Source organism: Mytilus edulis, chromosome 11 (assembly GCF_963676685.1).
Source record: "Mytilus edulis chromosome 11, xbMytEdul2.2, whole genome shotgun sequence".
Taxonomy (NCBI): Eukaryota; Metazoa; Mollusca; class Bivalvia; order Mytilida; family Mytilidae; genus Mytilus; species Mytilus edulis.
Genome location: NC_092354.1, coordinates 79,824,451 through 79,840,579, shown reverse-complemented (window position 1 = coordinate 79,840,579; position 16,129 = coordinate 79,824,451).

Genomic DNA, 16,129 nt, shown 5'->3' with positions numbered 1-16,129 from the left:
CCATTTTATGTATTGTGGGTCGTTGTCTTTTTCATTGTTTTATATATGTAAACTGTATATTATTTATAATGTTTTAAGCCATTGGCTCATATGGGCGTAAAGTTCTTTTCAATAAAGAATTTAAGGACTTATAAACGTAAAACCCTCAACATTATAACAATGGACTAGATAATATGAATTATATACCATATAAATCATAATTAAAAGCTTATTTAATACATGACATACATGTTCTTATTTTATTATGTAAACTGACAATTATCTAATCCAGTAATTAAGTGATAACTATAGAAAAAAATATTACTCAAACAACAGTATTAAGGGACCGTAAAAAAACACATTTTTAAAATAATCAACAAAGGGGTGATGTTTGAACTAACTGATGATCACTGATGACTTTAATAATTTTCTGAGGGTCTACATAAGGTGCATTGAATTTGTCTGATCTAAAAGTAGTATCTTGACAACTGTGCCTGGGATGAGGCTAATTCTCAACTTTATTTGTAACTAACAGTCCTGCTGATGAAAATATATGCTCTGACGGTATAAATGGTGAGGGAATGACTTAGATTAGCTTAAAATGTAAGATTTTGAAAACCGATCTTGTTCATGGCATACCTCTGTTTGGGAGAATTTTAAATGAGAGCTAAGCGGAAATATTCGATTCGTATTTTAATTATCGAAAAATATTAGATAGTATAATTGCAGGACATAAATACAACTATTGACAAATTGTTGATGCAATCACATTGACGTATGCGTATCTGTTTCCATATGTGTGCTATAAATACATTATAATCTGCAGAGATATATAAACTGTGTAATTATAAATCGTCTAAGCTACAAAATATTGTGTTTTATCAATGAAGTGAAATACGATACTAATACATCTGTGTACTGTAAGCTGCAGTAACAAGGTATTTGATTTTTAATGGCTCAAGTGCATCAGGAAACCTCATTATATCTAGTGATAGTTCAACGATTAGACATTTCTCTTAAGCTAGAAACAGAGGTCACATTGGTACGCTGATCCCTCAAATTGCACTTGCCACTTTAATATATAATATTTTGTGATAAAAGTTTAGAGATTAACTTTGAAAACAGACAACGCATCACAATACACAAGCGTAGATATTAGTTATAAATTATTATTTTTGTTTTAACTTTAACTGTTAATATGCTTCTGAAGGAAAACAAACTAATCGACGACACAAAATAAAATAAAACTAAATTAATCATTTGAAAAAGTCTATATAATAGAAAAACACTCACAACAAATTTATGAGTTTGTTTGAATGTTAAATTCGTTTTTTTTCCGTATGTTCTAAGAGGGGGGATAGGAGGGGTCCTGATCCCGAAATCCCGAGGTCCCGAATTTAAATAAAGTAAGTCCCGACGTCCCGAAATCCCGAGCTTAAAAACACCCGATCCCGGAGTCCCGATAAAGGTCCTATCCCCCCTCTTCTTACTTTCACGGACTTCAACGTGAAAGGTTGCTGGAATTTAAATTGAATTTATAATAAATTCTTAAAGCTTGTGAAATACTAGAACTCTTTTCTTCTCGCGTTTGTTTGAATTATATGACTAATGTTATGGCATATTCAACTAAACTGGGAAGCAGCGCTGTATTTTGTTTACGTGCTAATGTACAAGTAGATTTAAATAGTCAACAAAACTTAATATGACTCCGCGAGCACCACAGTCTTTCCTCTGACATATAATACAGGGGCAGATCTAGCCATATTAAAAGGGGGGTCCTAAACTCAGGACAAAAAGGGGGGGGGGTCCAACTATATGTTCCCATTCAAATGCATTGATCGGCAAAAAAGAGGAGGGTTCAAACACCCGGACCCCCTCCCCCTGGATCTGCTAATGTAATAGTTCTTATTAATTGCCTCGAAAAATATCACTCATACGAAAGATGTCTATGCTAGCACGAAACTGACGGGTCGGTTTGAACATGACATGACACATTTAATTGTATTGCAATACATGTATTGTAATCTTTCTTTTAACATAAGCAGTATTGTTCATATGTTCAATTAATTTATGAAACTTTTCTAGGAGTTTTTGCTTAATTTTATTCTAATAATACGGTAGAGAATTAATATTTCCTGCAGGAAAAAAATGAGTAACAAGTCAACCTTCAATATTATTGCATTCATCACACAAAAAAACTACAAACAAGCTGTCCCAAGTCAGGATCATGTAATTCAGTGGTTGTCGTTTGTTGATGTATTACATATTTGTTTTTCGTTCATTTTTGTACGTTATTTAGGTTTGCATTGTTTTATATTTGTCATTTCGGAACCTATTATAGCTGACTATGTGGTTTGGGTTTTGCTCATTGTTGAAGACCGTACGGTGACCTACAATTGTTAGTTTCTATGTCATTTGGTCTCTTGTGGAGAGTTGTCTCATTGGCAATCATACAACATATTTTTTATAAGATAAAGTTTAGTTCACGATTTCTGAAATCTTTAAACATCAAGAATCACTTACACAGTGAAAATTGTTTTTCTTGAACTTGAGGTGAGTGATATTTTCCCCATATCGAAGTCCTAACTAATATTTTATGTCGAGTTTTTAGCATTGCATACTGAAAGAGGAAAAAAAGGAATATTGCAGCTAGACAAAGTCTTTCAATTTTATTTATTCATTCATTGTCTGCACTGTAATGAAAGATTCGAATTACCTCTATTTTCACTACTGTCCCGGAATATTGTGCGAGTTAAAACAAACCAAAAAAAACGCCAGTTTAATAATAATTGAAGGCTCAAAATAGCCTGTGTTGCTCATCTTGGTATATATCATATTAGACAAAGACACACTTCAACATTGTAGACGAGAAAAGTATTATTAAATGACAAAAACAGATATGTTTTTTTTTTATCTTATATTGGCGGTCATTTAAGTCTGTTCAGTTTCTCTCATTTATATCTTATTTAGGACTAAATGCTTAAGTTTCAAAGATATAAATCAAACACTGCATCCCCGCTTATTTACTATTTAGCCATTCTGCCATCTTGGTTGATATTTGGTCAATGGATACATTTTTTTGAACTAGATACCCTAGGGATTGTTTATGCAAAGTTTGTTTTAATTTGGACAAGTATAGTTTCAGAGGAGAATTGTTTGGCAAAGGATTACCGAAATGTAAGACAAATTGTGGGAAATTAACTGTAAAAGTCAATAACTACTTTTTGTAGACCTTGTTTTGCTGAAAAAGTTTGCTGTCAACAGTTTTTCTTCATGCATGGTAATATTCAGGATGATAGCCAAAAACTGCAAAATTTTCTTTCAACTATCAGTTCAAGGGGAAACAACACAACAACGGGTTGTCTAATGCATTGGCAGATAACTTTTGACTAAACGAACATAAGATTTGCTATAAATGCTTTAGTTTCGGAGATTTATACGCCAAAAACTGCATTTTACCCCGATGTTCTATTTTTAGCGATGACTGCCATCTCGGTGCACCAGCGTGGTCATATGCATCGGAATTAATTTTTTATCTACATACCCTAATAATGATTTAGGCCGAAATTGGTTTTATTTGGCCCAGCAGATTCAGAGTGGAATATCTTTGTAAAAGCTATCAGACGACAACGACGGACGAAGGACGACAACGACGGACGAAGGACGACAATTGATGAGAAAAGTTTAATAAATAATCTCATTTTGTCACTTTTGGCCTGGTGAGCTTAAAAGGAGATATTTGCAATTTGTTAATTTTATATACACAGTTATACATATTTTCTTGGATTGAAAAAAAAACAAACTAATCATAATGCATCTCGTTTGAATTGTTTTATCATTTGTAATTTCGGGGCCTTTCATATAGCAGACTATGCTGCACGAGTTTTACTCATAGTTGAAAGTTGTATCATGACCTTTATAGATATAAGAAGATAACATATGATTGCCAATGAGACAACTCTTCATTAAAGTCATATTTTTTAAAGATAAACCATTGAAGGTCAAAGTACAGTCTTATATGTACCATTTACTAGTTTTCTGGATCTTGAGTTGATTAAGAGAGCATGAAACTAAAAAGACTCGATGTGTCAGTGGCAACTCAGGCGCGGATCCAGAGGGGGGAGGGGGTCCGGGGGTTGGAACCCCTTTTTTTGTTGGACGATCAATGCATTTGAATGGGGACATGTAATTGGAACCCCCCCCCCCCCCCCCCCCTTTGTCCTGGGTTAGGACCCTCTCCCCGTTTTTTAAAATGGCTGGATCCGCCCCTGCAACTATTCGATACCCTTTGATAATTTGATTCACTTCATGTCAAACCACCTTTTAAAAAGTCACACTTACAATTTTGTAAATATACACGTGGTTTAAGCATAGTTTCATCAAATTTATACCGTTGGTTTTCCCGTTTGAATGGTTTTACACTAGTAATTTTGGAGCCCTTTATAGCTTGTTGTTCGGTGTGAGCCAAGGCTCCGTGTTGAAGGCCGTACATCCCTTACATGTAACAGTAGTGTAATAGTACAACATAAGAACGATCTATAAAAATCAGTTGAAAGTCTTAACTCGACAGATGATTAAAGATACAAATACTACATGGAAATACACGTGGACGTGTCCGGGTACTTGTACATCCCAAACAAAACCAAATAGACACTTAAGTACAAATATGAGAGTACTCACAGTAAGCCTAATAAACTCATCGTAGATACAAGGATTTAAATTTTGTATTTGAGCCAGACGCGCGTTTCGTCTACAGGCCGTACATTGACCTATAATGGTTTACTTTTTTTAAAATTGTTATTTGGATGGAGAGTTGTCTCATTGGCACTGCACACCACATCTTCCTATATCTAAGAGCTGGTCTTGAGAGACTTCCCCTGGAGCTACATATTAAATTTCAATCTATATTGTATGGTATACGTTTATATTCTCATGCCATTTTTCCTCTTGTAAAGGAATCATTTATTTTGTCTCAAAGCTTAGACTATGTGCGAGTTTATTCTTCAGTTGGTTCTCATATGTAAAACATGTATCAGAAGAAACTGGTATGGATTTAGACACTTTCAAGAAATATTCCTCTCATAAGATAACTAAAACTATTAGAGAACAAATAAAATTAAAATTGAAGAATTTTTATGAAAAGATAGTAAATGATAAGATATGAAGGATAACAGCAAACTCACTATTTATAATCTTGTAAGACTAAATAATACAAATGAAAAATATTTAACTTACTCAAAATTTTAATTTAGAAAACTAATAACAAAACTAGAATAAGAGATCATAATTTATTAATAGAAAAAGGAAGATATCTTAGAATGCCAATATATATAGAAGAAAGATTAACTGCAACCAATTTGAAGATGAAATTCATTTCTTTTCTATTTTGTAATAGTAACAGTAATAATAGAAAAGTGTCTTTTTTATTTAATACCCAATCCAAGATCACACATTCAGGTAAATATAACAGGTGTTTTCGTCTTTCCTGTTATTTTTAGATTTCGGAGATAAAGCCACTGGCTAAAATCAAAACAGCTATAAGTTAAGCTTTACGATGTTTTATATTATATAACTTCCCCAATAGTGCAAAAGAATTACAATGAAAGCTGAATGGTAATGTTCCAAAAAGACAGAATAGATAGTTATTTCAGTAAATGGTCAATACTAAATATACAATGTATACATGTATCAATGTAAATGCACGGCATCTCTTCAGCTTGCCCGCTGTTATCTTATGAACAAGTCACACTAGACCGCGATCGCACCACGATCAGCGCGATATAAAAAGTATTCAGATCGTGTTGAGGTCGCGGTATGGGCGGCATGAAAATGTAAATTTTGGATGTGTTCACGATGCTACTACGACTTCATTACTTTTCTACAACGATTCCGCCAAGAGTATACCCCGTTTTCACCACGCTTGTTCTGCGACCTCACTACGATAATCACGATCTTGCTACGCTCATCACGTTCTTACTACGATTATACCACACTTTATCCGATTAAAAAACGATCTTAGCACGTTTCTTCTGCGATTAAAGAACGGTTTTATCACGATCATTCCACGATCTTACCATGTTCATATGGCGATTTTACTACGCTCTCGGTAATATAATAACGTCAATATCACGTTGTCGGAGTCAATATAAATACTGTTCCATTCCTCCTTATTTTCATTTATACGTAGAATTCTCGATAACAACACAGACAGGCCACCAAAATCTACAATATTTTGTATTTGTGCATGATATGGATAGAGGTAGAGTCAGTGGGGCCTCTGATACGAATCCTGATCCAGATGAGATGTCGGATTAACCTATCACAACGTATATTACTGATCTATCAAGATCAAATGAAGATATTTTATTGAACAATTAATAGTGGGATGATACAAATGTGTCAAGCATGGCTGAGCTGTTGGAGACTAGCGACATTAGATCCAAATTATATACAGACGAATAAAACCTGGGGAGCATTTACATGCTTTATTTGACAATGAGAATGAGCCCGAGCATGGCTATAAGTAAAAATGGTCGTAGTATAAACGTAGTAAGGTCGTAAGACGTGCGTTATTAGGACGGCATGAGCTTGTTAGAATCGTTCTATGATCTTTAAAGCGGGGTTTACACAGTGTCGATTATTGCTCCCGTTTGAGATCAGACTGCGCTAAGACTCGAAAAGTTAAAAAGTTGGATTACCATCCTCAATGATATGGAATGTCCTGTTATTGCCTGACCGCTGTAGTGTACGTTCGTAACACTCAGACTCCTACGGATCGGAGAGTTTGGACAAGCACCCCGACAGTTAGGTGCGTCCCTTAACATTCGGGAAGTCTCAATCAATTTTGTCTAGTCGAATTACAATCGTTATTATGTCGTGACAAATTCTCTAGTATCGCGATGATCAAAATCGTAACAATGATCTGTGACTAAGAATTTCATTATCCCAGGAATTGATCACCTTAGCCGTATTTGGCACAACTTTTTTTTAATTGTTGGTCCTCAGTGCTCTTCTTCTTTGTATTTGTTTGGCTTTATAACTATTTGGAACTGAACGTCACTGATCAGTCTTATGTAGACGAAACGCGCGTCTGCCTTAAAAAACTATAATCCTTGTGTCTTTGATAACTATTTTCTGGACAGTGTCATGTGGAACGGGCATGATCTAGAAAGATTTACCATTGCTGTTTTTTTGCCGATTGAGTCCAGATTGCATCCCGAATGCGAACAGTCCAAGATACGAATGAGTCCAGCATGCCGTCTTATGACGGAAATTGATATATGAGATTTGAAAATTTTCAAAACTTTGTACTACAATGACGCACTGGGTCAGTTTATTAAGCGTGCTAGTTCACAAGGCAAATATAGAAAAAAGAAGAAATGGTATGATTGCCAATGCATCAACTCTTCACAAACGACCAAAATGGCACAGAAATTAACAACTATAGGTCAACATACCGCAAAGTCAGCTATAAAAGACCCCAAAATGATAATGTAAAACAATTTAAACGAGAAAAATAACGGCCTAATTTATGTACCAAAAAATGAACGAAAAACAAATATGGAACAGAAACAAACGACAGCCACTGAATTACAGGCTCCTGATTTGGGAAAGACACATACATACTGAATGTGGCGGGGTCAAACATGTTTGCGTGATCGCAACCCACTCCCTTACATGTAACAGTGGTGTAATAGTACAACATAAGAACGATCTATAAAAATCAGCTGAAAGTCTTAACTCGACAGATGATTAAAGATACAAATACTACATGAAAATACACGTGGACGTGTCCGGGTACTTGTACATCCCAAACAAAACCAAATAGACACTTAAGTACAAATATGAGAGTACTCACAGTAAGCCTAATAAACTCATCGTAGATACAAGGATTTAAATTTTGTATTTGAGCCAGACGCGCGTTTCGTCTACAAAAGGCTCATCAGTGACGATCGAATAAAGTTCGAAATTACAAGAGTTTCTACTCGAATACATTATTCTGACTCCTGGCAGACAAGATTTCTTTTACACCTGTCAAGCGGAAAAGCAGCAAAAACTGATTTTCAATTTATATGTTTGATCGCAATTTTTATACTCGTGCATGTAAACCAAATTTCGTTGTAGAAAGGTCTAAAAACAGCATAAACAACATTTTCCAAAAGACCAAAATAGTGAAAAAGTATATTTAAACAAAACGCATTTGACTAACAGGTCGAACAACTGATGTTCTTTAACCCTGCTGACTGCCATTATATATATACATGCCTCATTTGTGCGGCTATTCTAAGTCGGGATTCTCTGGCCTATGTTAGTTTAGTATGGTTTTTTTTTACTACTTATTTTGGTTCCTTTATATGTTTCGGAGATTTTTTTTTTATTAAATTTCATATTTGCAGAACTTGGATACAAACATACTGTTTAGATGCAAGCAAAACCTCACTTGTGGGATTTCCTCACTGTGTTGAAGACCAATTGGTGGCCCTGTGCTGTTTTCTGCTCTTTGGACGGGTTACTGTCTCTTTGACACATTCCCAATTTTCATTCCCAATTTTAAGTTCTAAAGTTTCCAATGAGAATAATGTCATGCTTTATACTATTCTAATATTGATAGACATTATATTTGTCAATATCTAAATGGTCAGAATTTTTTCATAGCGAGAAGCAGAAATTACGACAATGGTGGCAGCGGTTTAGTTCTCACGTTTCAAGGAATTTGGCACGTCTATTTTTAGAAATATTAATTTGTATGGAACACACTAAGTGACATACATGTATATTGTGTATGGAGTGCATTTAGCTCTATACATAATTCTGTGTTGAATGGATTATTTTGGAAAATACAGGAGTGCATTTAGCTCCTAAATTTTTTAAATATTTTTTAATATGCATTTAGCTTCCTTTAAAAAAAAAAATTATTAAGGAAGTGCAATTAGCTTCCTAGAGAAAAAAAATATATTAAGGAGGTGCATTTAGCTTCCTAATAATTATTTATTAGGGGAATAGAGGTGCAGTTAGCTTCTATTGGCATATTACTGTTTGTTTTAAACATGGATCTTAGGAATAGAAAAATCCCAGCTCCAAATTTTGGAAGGGGGGAAAGTATGGAGAATATGATTATTTCACAGAGCGGAACTGTTCAGCCCTGTAATTTGATAGATTTGGGTATAGAAGATGATGTTAATTTATCTACCTACAGCCCCATAGTAAGCCCGATAAACTCGTCTGTGCAGAATACTAGGACGATTGAGGAAAGTAAGACGAATTTGAATGATAACAATATTATTGCTATTCTAACGGACATTCAGAGACAATTAACAAATCAAAATGATAGATTTTCTGAGCTCAAGACGAAAGTTTCTGAGATGAGCACGCAAGTATCAGAGATGAGCACGCAAGTTAAGCTAAATCAGGAAAATATAGCTCAATTAGCAAGGGGTAACCATGTGGCTGAAAACAACACCAATACGCAGAATTTCAGTCAAAATAGCATGACCACAACTGAACAAAATAACCAGGTATCAGTGACCCAACAATTACCAGCTGGTCCAAGTACTGACAGCATTTATACACCACGTCCAGTTAGTACAAATTATGTAAGAGAAAGTAATCATATTCAGCAACTACAAAGGGAAGAACCAAAACCTAGAAGTCCATTCTTTGATGGTAAAAGGGATTTCAATGCCTTCTGGACACAGTTTAGTTTATTGCGTAGTAGGTTCAATTGGTCAAGTGACAGACAAGTAGAGGAGCTCATTTTAAATTGTCTTAGAGATGAAGCCTTGGTATACGTAAACGAGCTTCCTGTTTCTTTGCACAGAGACATAAAATATATACATGAGGCTATGTCACAGAGATTTGGGGATCATATTTTACCAGAGACTTATAGGACCAACTTGCAGTTTATTAAACAGGATCATAAAGAAAGCATACAAGAATATGCATCTCGTGTAGAGATACTTGTAGGTAAGGCTTACCCTGCAGTAAATGACTCAAGTTTGCTAGACTATTTTAAAACAGAACACTTTATTAAGGGTCTGCCAGACCAGTCACTATCATATGAAGTCCTCAAACAGAAACCAGCAACATTGCAGGATGCAATAAATATAGTAACATGGCACGCAAGTTGTAGAAAAAATGTAGGCAAAAATGGTAATGTCAGACAGGTAAATACCTATGAAAATTTCACAGGTCAAGAGGAAACGGAAGACTTCGATGTATGTAGGACAGAGAGTCCAACCCAATATGTCGCTAATGCAGAATTTAAAACGGGCATAGACGAGTTGATGGATTTTAAAGACATTAAGAAAGACCAATTGCATGCAAACAGCAGTTACCAAGTAAATACATGTTACTCATGCCACCAGGAGGGGCATTACAGCAGAGATTGTCCTTTCTCAAGAGGAAAAAGAGGAAAACCAGAAAATATGAATACTTTTGGAGGGAACCCGCAGTTTGGATTTATAAGCCAGGGTTATCAGAAATAGTTAGGACTATATAGCAGATAGGCCTACTGGACAAATATGAGAATATGTTTTTGTGTAGATTCGGATTTTTTATAATGTAGATATGAAACTAGTGTGATTTTTTGTAATTGATGAAATGTAAAAAAGAGATTTATTGTTTATTAAGAAGACTTGTAATATTAGTTTATACGCTGAGTACATTAAGCACAAATATGTAGAGTATACAGTATTATAGATTTTTGAAAGTATATTGTGGTACTGAAATTGTTTTTGAGATTTTCAGTAAACAGGTGATTTTTTATCAGAATCTGGAATTTGATGATCCTATTGAATTGTTGCTGTTGTTGCAGTAAAAAAAGATTGTTTAATACTATTTTGGTGGGAAGCTGCTTTCGGTGGGTGTATATTGGCAGTTGGGATACTTTAGGTGCCATTTTTGTTTTGGTGCGAGAATAAGTTAAGGCTAATGATTAGTCTAGATTGCATTATACATTTAGGTTACACCATGGGTATGCTGAGCTATAGTCTACACCATTTTAGATATTTCTCGGGGAATACTGATGACCATTTTTTTTTATTACTTGTACTTTGTACTAATTTTTCTACTTATGTTAGTATGGTGCATCGGTATCGTGGTTGTGTAAATATTTATACACGGTGGTACCCTTGACGGCGGTATAGTACTTGGTAGGACATCTGTCGGCTTATGGTTAGTCGGGTGTTTATATGGAGTTGAGCTTCATGATGTTTTAACTCCAGCGTCTGATAGAATGGAGAATTTTGGAATGAACTTTTAATGTAGTAACTGTATGTAAGTGCTGTTGCTGTATAAAAAATAGAACTAGGTGTTTTCGTGACACTTTACTGTTATATAAGTATAAGAGAATATATTTATATGTGGAAGAAAATTTTAGTTAACTTGTATTACCTTTTTAGTATTAACAGGCGCATTAGTTTGTTATCGCAGATATTGTTTTTGTTAGGACATTAACAGGCGCAGTAGTTTGTTGATGTATGTTTAAGTTTAAAGATAGCTTAAATATTTGTTTGTTTTTGACAAATTGGAGATGAGTAAAAAATGTTTTATTTGTATGATAGAGTAATATGTACATAGAAATATTGTGAAAAGAGTTTTAAGACGTATTGTCAAAATTGCCAAGCCCATATTTCGGGGACGAAATGTATTCTGGTGGAGGGGCAGTGTTGTAAATGTGTGAATTGGTTATTTCCAAGTAAAGGAATATTGTTATTATTGTATTAAGAGAGTTTATATCAGTTGTCTGAAGTTATTTCTAGTATTTAGTATATTGAATGAGTAATTAACGTACGTTTTACTTTATGTTATTAGCTGTATCGATAACGTCGTATATTGCGCAATTTTGTCATGTATTGTTCAGAACGTTACCGTTGGGTCAATATTTTAAGCGTGAACCCAAAAGTGTACATTTATGAGTTCTTAACTGGAAGAATTAATATGTCTAGATATGTTTATTTATAAGAGTGTTTTATTATAAGCATTTTGAGTCGAGGACTCCTATATTTTATGTAAGCGTTTTACGTTGTTTTTCTTCCTGCTTAGAATATTTACTTCCGGTAATTTGAAATAAATACCAGTGCAACGTCACATTCGTCAGTCTTTGCTGTGTTTACTTTTGGCTTGCAGCAAGGCTCATCCCGGGGGTTCCTAGAGGTAAGAAGCAGCGCATTAGCTGTATGCCTCGCATTTTGTATTACAAGTAAGGGTTATAATTTAGAGGTAAGAAGCAGCGCAGATAGCTGTATGCCTTGCATTTTATTTATATTGTCATTGAAATATTTAAGATAATTCCAGTTGACCCGTACGAAAATACACGAGAAAGAATATTATTTAAGTATCTTCGCCCCGTATGTTTATTATATATTATTGTTGGAATATTGTACTTTTATGGAAATATATCGGCTGTTTAATAAAAGTATCATCTTTACTATTGACTAGTTATTCACGCTACCAATGATGAGAGAGAACAGACAACAGATTTGACGTCCGTATTTATTTATTACCCCGTGCATTTACTAGTTTTATGAGATATTCGTATTTGCTGGCTTTATAACTATATCAAAACATAGCGAGAAGCAGAAATTACGACAACAACAATTAAAATCGTGATGTTTAAACTCCATTACAGTTGCATAAAGGACCTACATGTTGTACTTATGATTTATCTGTTCTTGTCCTGAACATGTTCGAAATATTTGTGACTGGACGTAAAGAAAATAACAATCAATTACAGCGAATCAGTTAAAAGTAATATGTAGTAATATAATAATGTTTTAGAAAAAAAATGTATAAAGCTAGTATACTAAAATGAAACTCGCATTTTATAACGTCCAACACATGCATTTCTTCTTTAGTATAGCGGATAATTATTTCGACAGGAAATCTCAATTGTTGACAGTCTAGTTGGAGCGTTTGTCTGAGATTTATTATCGGAACTCCCAGCCTGTTTATTCTAATTAGCAACAAGCCTAACTTTAACATTCCTATCTTGTTTGATAATCGCATTTGATTGTTTCAACAACGCGCCTTTTTCTATCTGCGGTAAATATTGGTGAACTTTGACATATATTTTCAAGGTTGTATAAAATATGTTGTTTTAAAATGCTACACAATAAATTTGCAATGAAACCTAACATAACGTATACTTGAGAGGCGGATCCAGCCATTTAAAAAAAAGGGGTCCAACATATGTCCCAATTCAAATGCAATCATAGTTAAAAAAAAAAAGGGGGGGGGTTTCAACCCCTAGAACCTCACCCACCTCCACTCCGGAATCCCCAAACTGTAGTAAAATTTTAATTTACAAATCTACAAAAGTTACTTGCATGAAAATTGTTTTCCATTTTGTTTATAAAACTTGAGGAAGTCATAAAATTGAGAAAGGAAATGGGGAATTTGTCAAAGAGAAAACTACCCGACCATAGAAAAGACAACAGCAGAAGGTCACCAACATGTCTTCAACGTAGCGAGAAATTCCCGCACCTGGTCCTGGTCCCTATTAAACAAATATATACTAGTTCAGTGATAATGAACGCCATACTAAACTCCAAATTGTACACAAGAAACTAAAATTAAAATTATACAAGACTAACAAAGGCCAGAGGCTGCTGACTTGGGACAGGCGCAAAAATGTGGCGGGGGTAAACATGTTTATGTTTATAACATACATGTATGTACATGTTTATATAAAATCTGCTATTTTCGGTCGTTAAATTATTTATAAAAAATACGTTTGGCGTTACAGAAAAGAGGGATGATTCCTACTTTTAATTTTCTTAACTCCTATACGAAAATCCGTCAAATCATTTTTACCAGAGTATCTCATCTTTTACCTCTTCTCTTCATCCAGATCCTAATCCCTTGACCCCAACTGCCCGCCCGCTAACCCCCGCTTCCCTTCCTATGGTCCTTTACCTCTGTCCGTCTCTCAGGAAATAACGGGTTATGTGGGATCGCTTCATTTTTAAGTGATACATGTATGTGTTTACCATAAATATGTGTCTTTTAAAAGGTGTGTAGGTTCCCTAGATAATTATTTACCAAACTGTAACTTGTACAATGTAAATGTGTTCTTAGTGTAATATTTGTATGTTCCCCTAACAGAACACTTCAATGGTGAAAATTGGCACATTTCACTTGAAGACCATTTAATATAAAATCCTCAAAGAAACATTGTATTCAATGTTAAGTTGATGTGTTTTCCTATATGCAAATCAATATAATGTATGTTCCTCCCAATATTGTTTCGCTAAATAATAATTTTATTAGGTGTTCCACATGGAATATTTCACTAAATGATGTATTTGTAATTCTTGTTTGATATTTTTTATTCATCTTGTTTTGGTAATCAGTTTTTCTATTTATATAGTATACATATATATAGGAAGATGTGGCATGTGCTAGTGGCAATGAGACAACTCTCTATCCAAGTATCAATTTATAAAAGTAAACCATTATAGGTTAAGGTACGACCTTCAACACGGAGCCTTAGCTAACACCGAACAACAAGCTATAAAGTGTCCTAAAAATTACTAGTGTTCAACCATACAAACAGGAACGGTATTGGTTTTTTTTTTGGGGGGGGGGGGGATTGACAGTCAAATGATAAAATCTGAGTCAAAACGTAGCGGAACTTTAGCCTTGTTTTTATTTACTTGATGTATATTCAACCCATTGTCCTTTAAACTATCGATTTTCTAGACGAAAAGGTAACATTAAAAAAAAAATTGTCACTCTCATGTGATAGAGTAAATTAACACCCTCGTATCAGCCATCAAAATATTGCATTTTCATATGAAGTATAATTCATTTTTTGTCGTTCACCAATTAAACCATAAGTCAGGCTGTTTGTTAACTTGTTTGAATTGTTTTACCTATCATTTCGAGGCCTTGTAACTGATTTTGCAGTTTGGTATTTTTTTATTAGTGAAGGCCGTACGGTGACCTTACGTTGTTAATTTTTGTGTCACTTGGTCTGTTGTGAAAAATTGACTCATTGATTACAATATCACATCTTTCTTTAAATTATGTTAATTAAGCGAGCAAAAATTTAATGCATTACACGACGGTTCCCCAACGAATAGCCTTCATCTATAGATATAAATGGTTAGGAATCTGATATGCTACTGTGTAACAGTAATTGTAATATTTTCAAAAGTACACAAAGTCATCATGGTCACATGCAGTTGTGATAATACTAATTTGATTGAAAACCTTATACATATTTTTCTTAAAAAATTACAAGTTGAGAAAATTTAAATAAAAGATGATCTAGTCTTAAGGTGGTATTAGTGTCTTCCTCCATCTTGGATTGTAAAAAACAGAGAACCAAAGATCTAGATTTTCCATCAAGATAGCAAAATTTGATGCAGGAATGCAGATATTTAATGTAAATTTTCATTTATAAGAGCCAATTTATAAGAATAGAACTTATAAATATTAATATATTTGCAAATGTTAACTATTTTGGCTTGTTTTTAGGTTTTTTTAATTGGCATTTTAGGGGGAGGTATCTCTAAAACAGTGCATTTTCTGAAGGATTCATGGAATTTTCCTATTTTGTATTTAGTACGGTGACCCTATCTTTTCTTTTGATATTCTTAAAGCAGTGTCTGAAAACTATATTTTCCTGAAGTATTTAATAATTCTATCATTTTGTTTAGTTTCTAATCACAAAATGGTGTTTTTTCCTGTATAATCCATACAAAATGTGTCATTTTGTCCCGTCCTGTAGCTTGAGAAAATGCGCGTTGACTTATCATTTTTATTATATTTTTCGACATGTATCAATAGATACTACGTTTTGGCAAAGTAACGAACAAATTATATCATTTTTATTTAGACTCCCATACCACCTTAAGTATTTTCTAGACTGATTTAACTCATTTCTGTACAATAGTTGGTACAATCAGGGAGAATCCATGAAATGTGAAAAGGGAGTGTAAATCCCAAAAGACAATTCATACCGGCGAGAGGAGCTAGGTGAAGGACAACTTTATCCTTTAGATACATATAACTGTGAGAACCATACTATTTTCTGTCTATTTCGATGAAAGGAGGGGGGTGAACATCTTGCACACGCCTTATCATAGATCGCCACTGGCAATGACAAGACTCGATTCTTTTATGATTAAGTGGTAAAAGATATGAC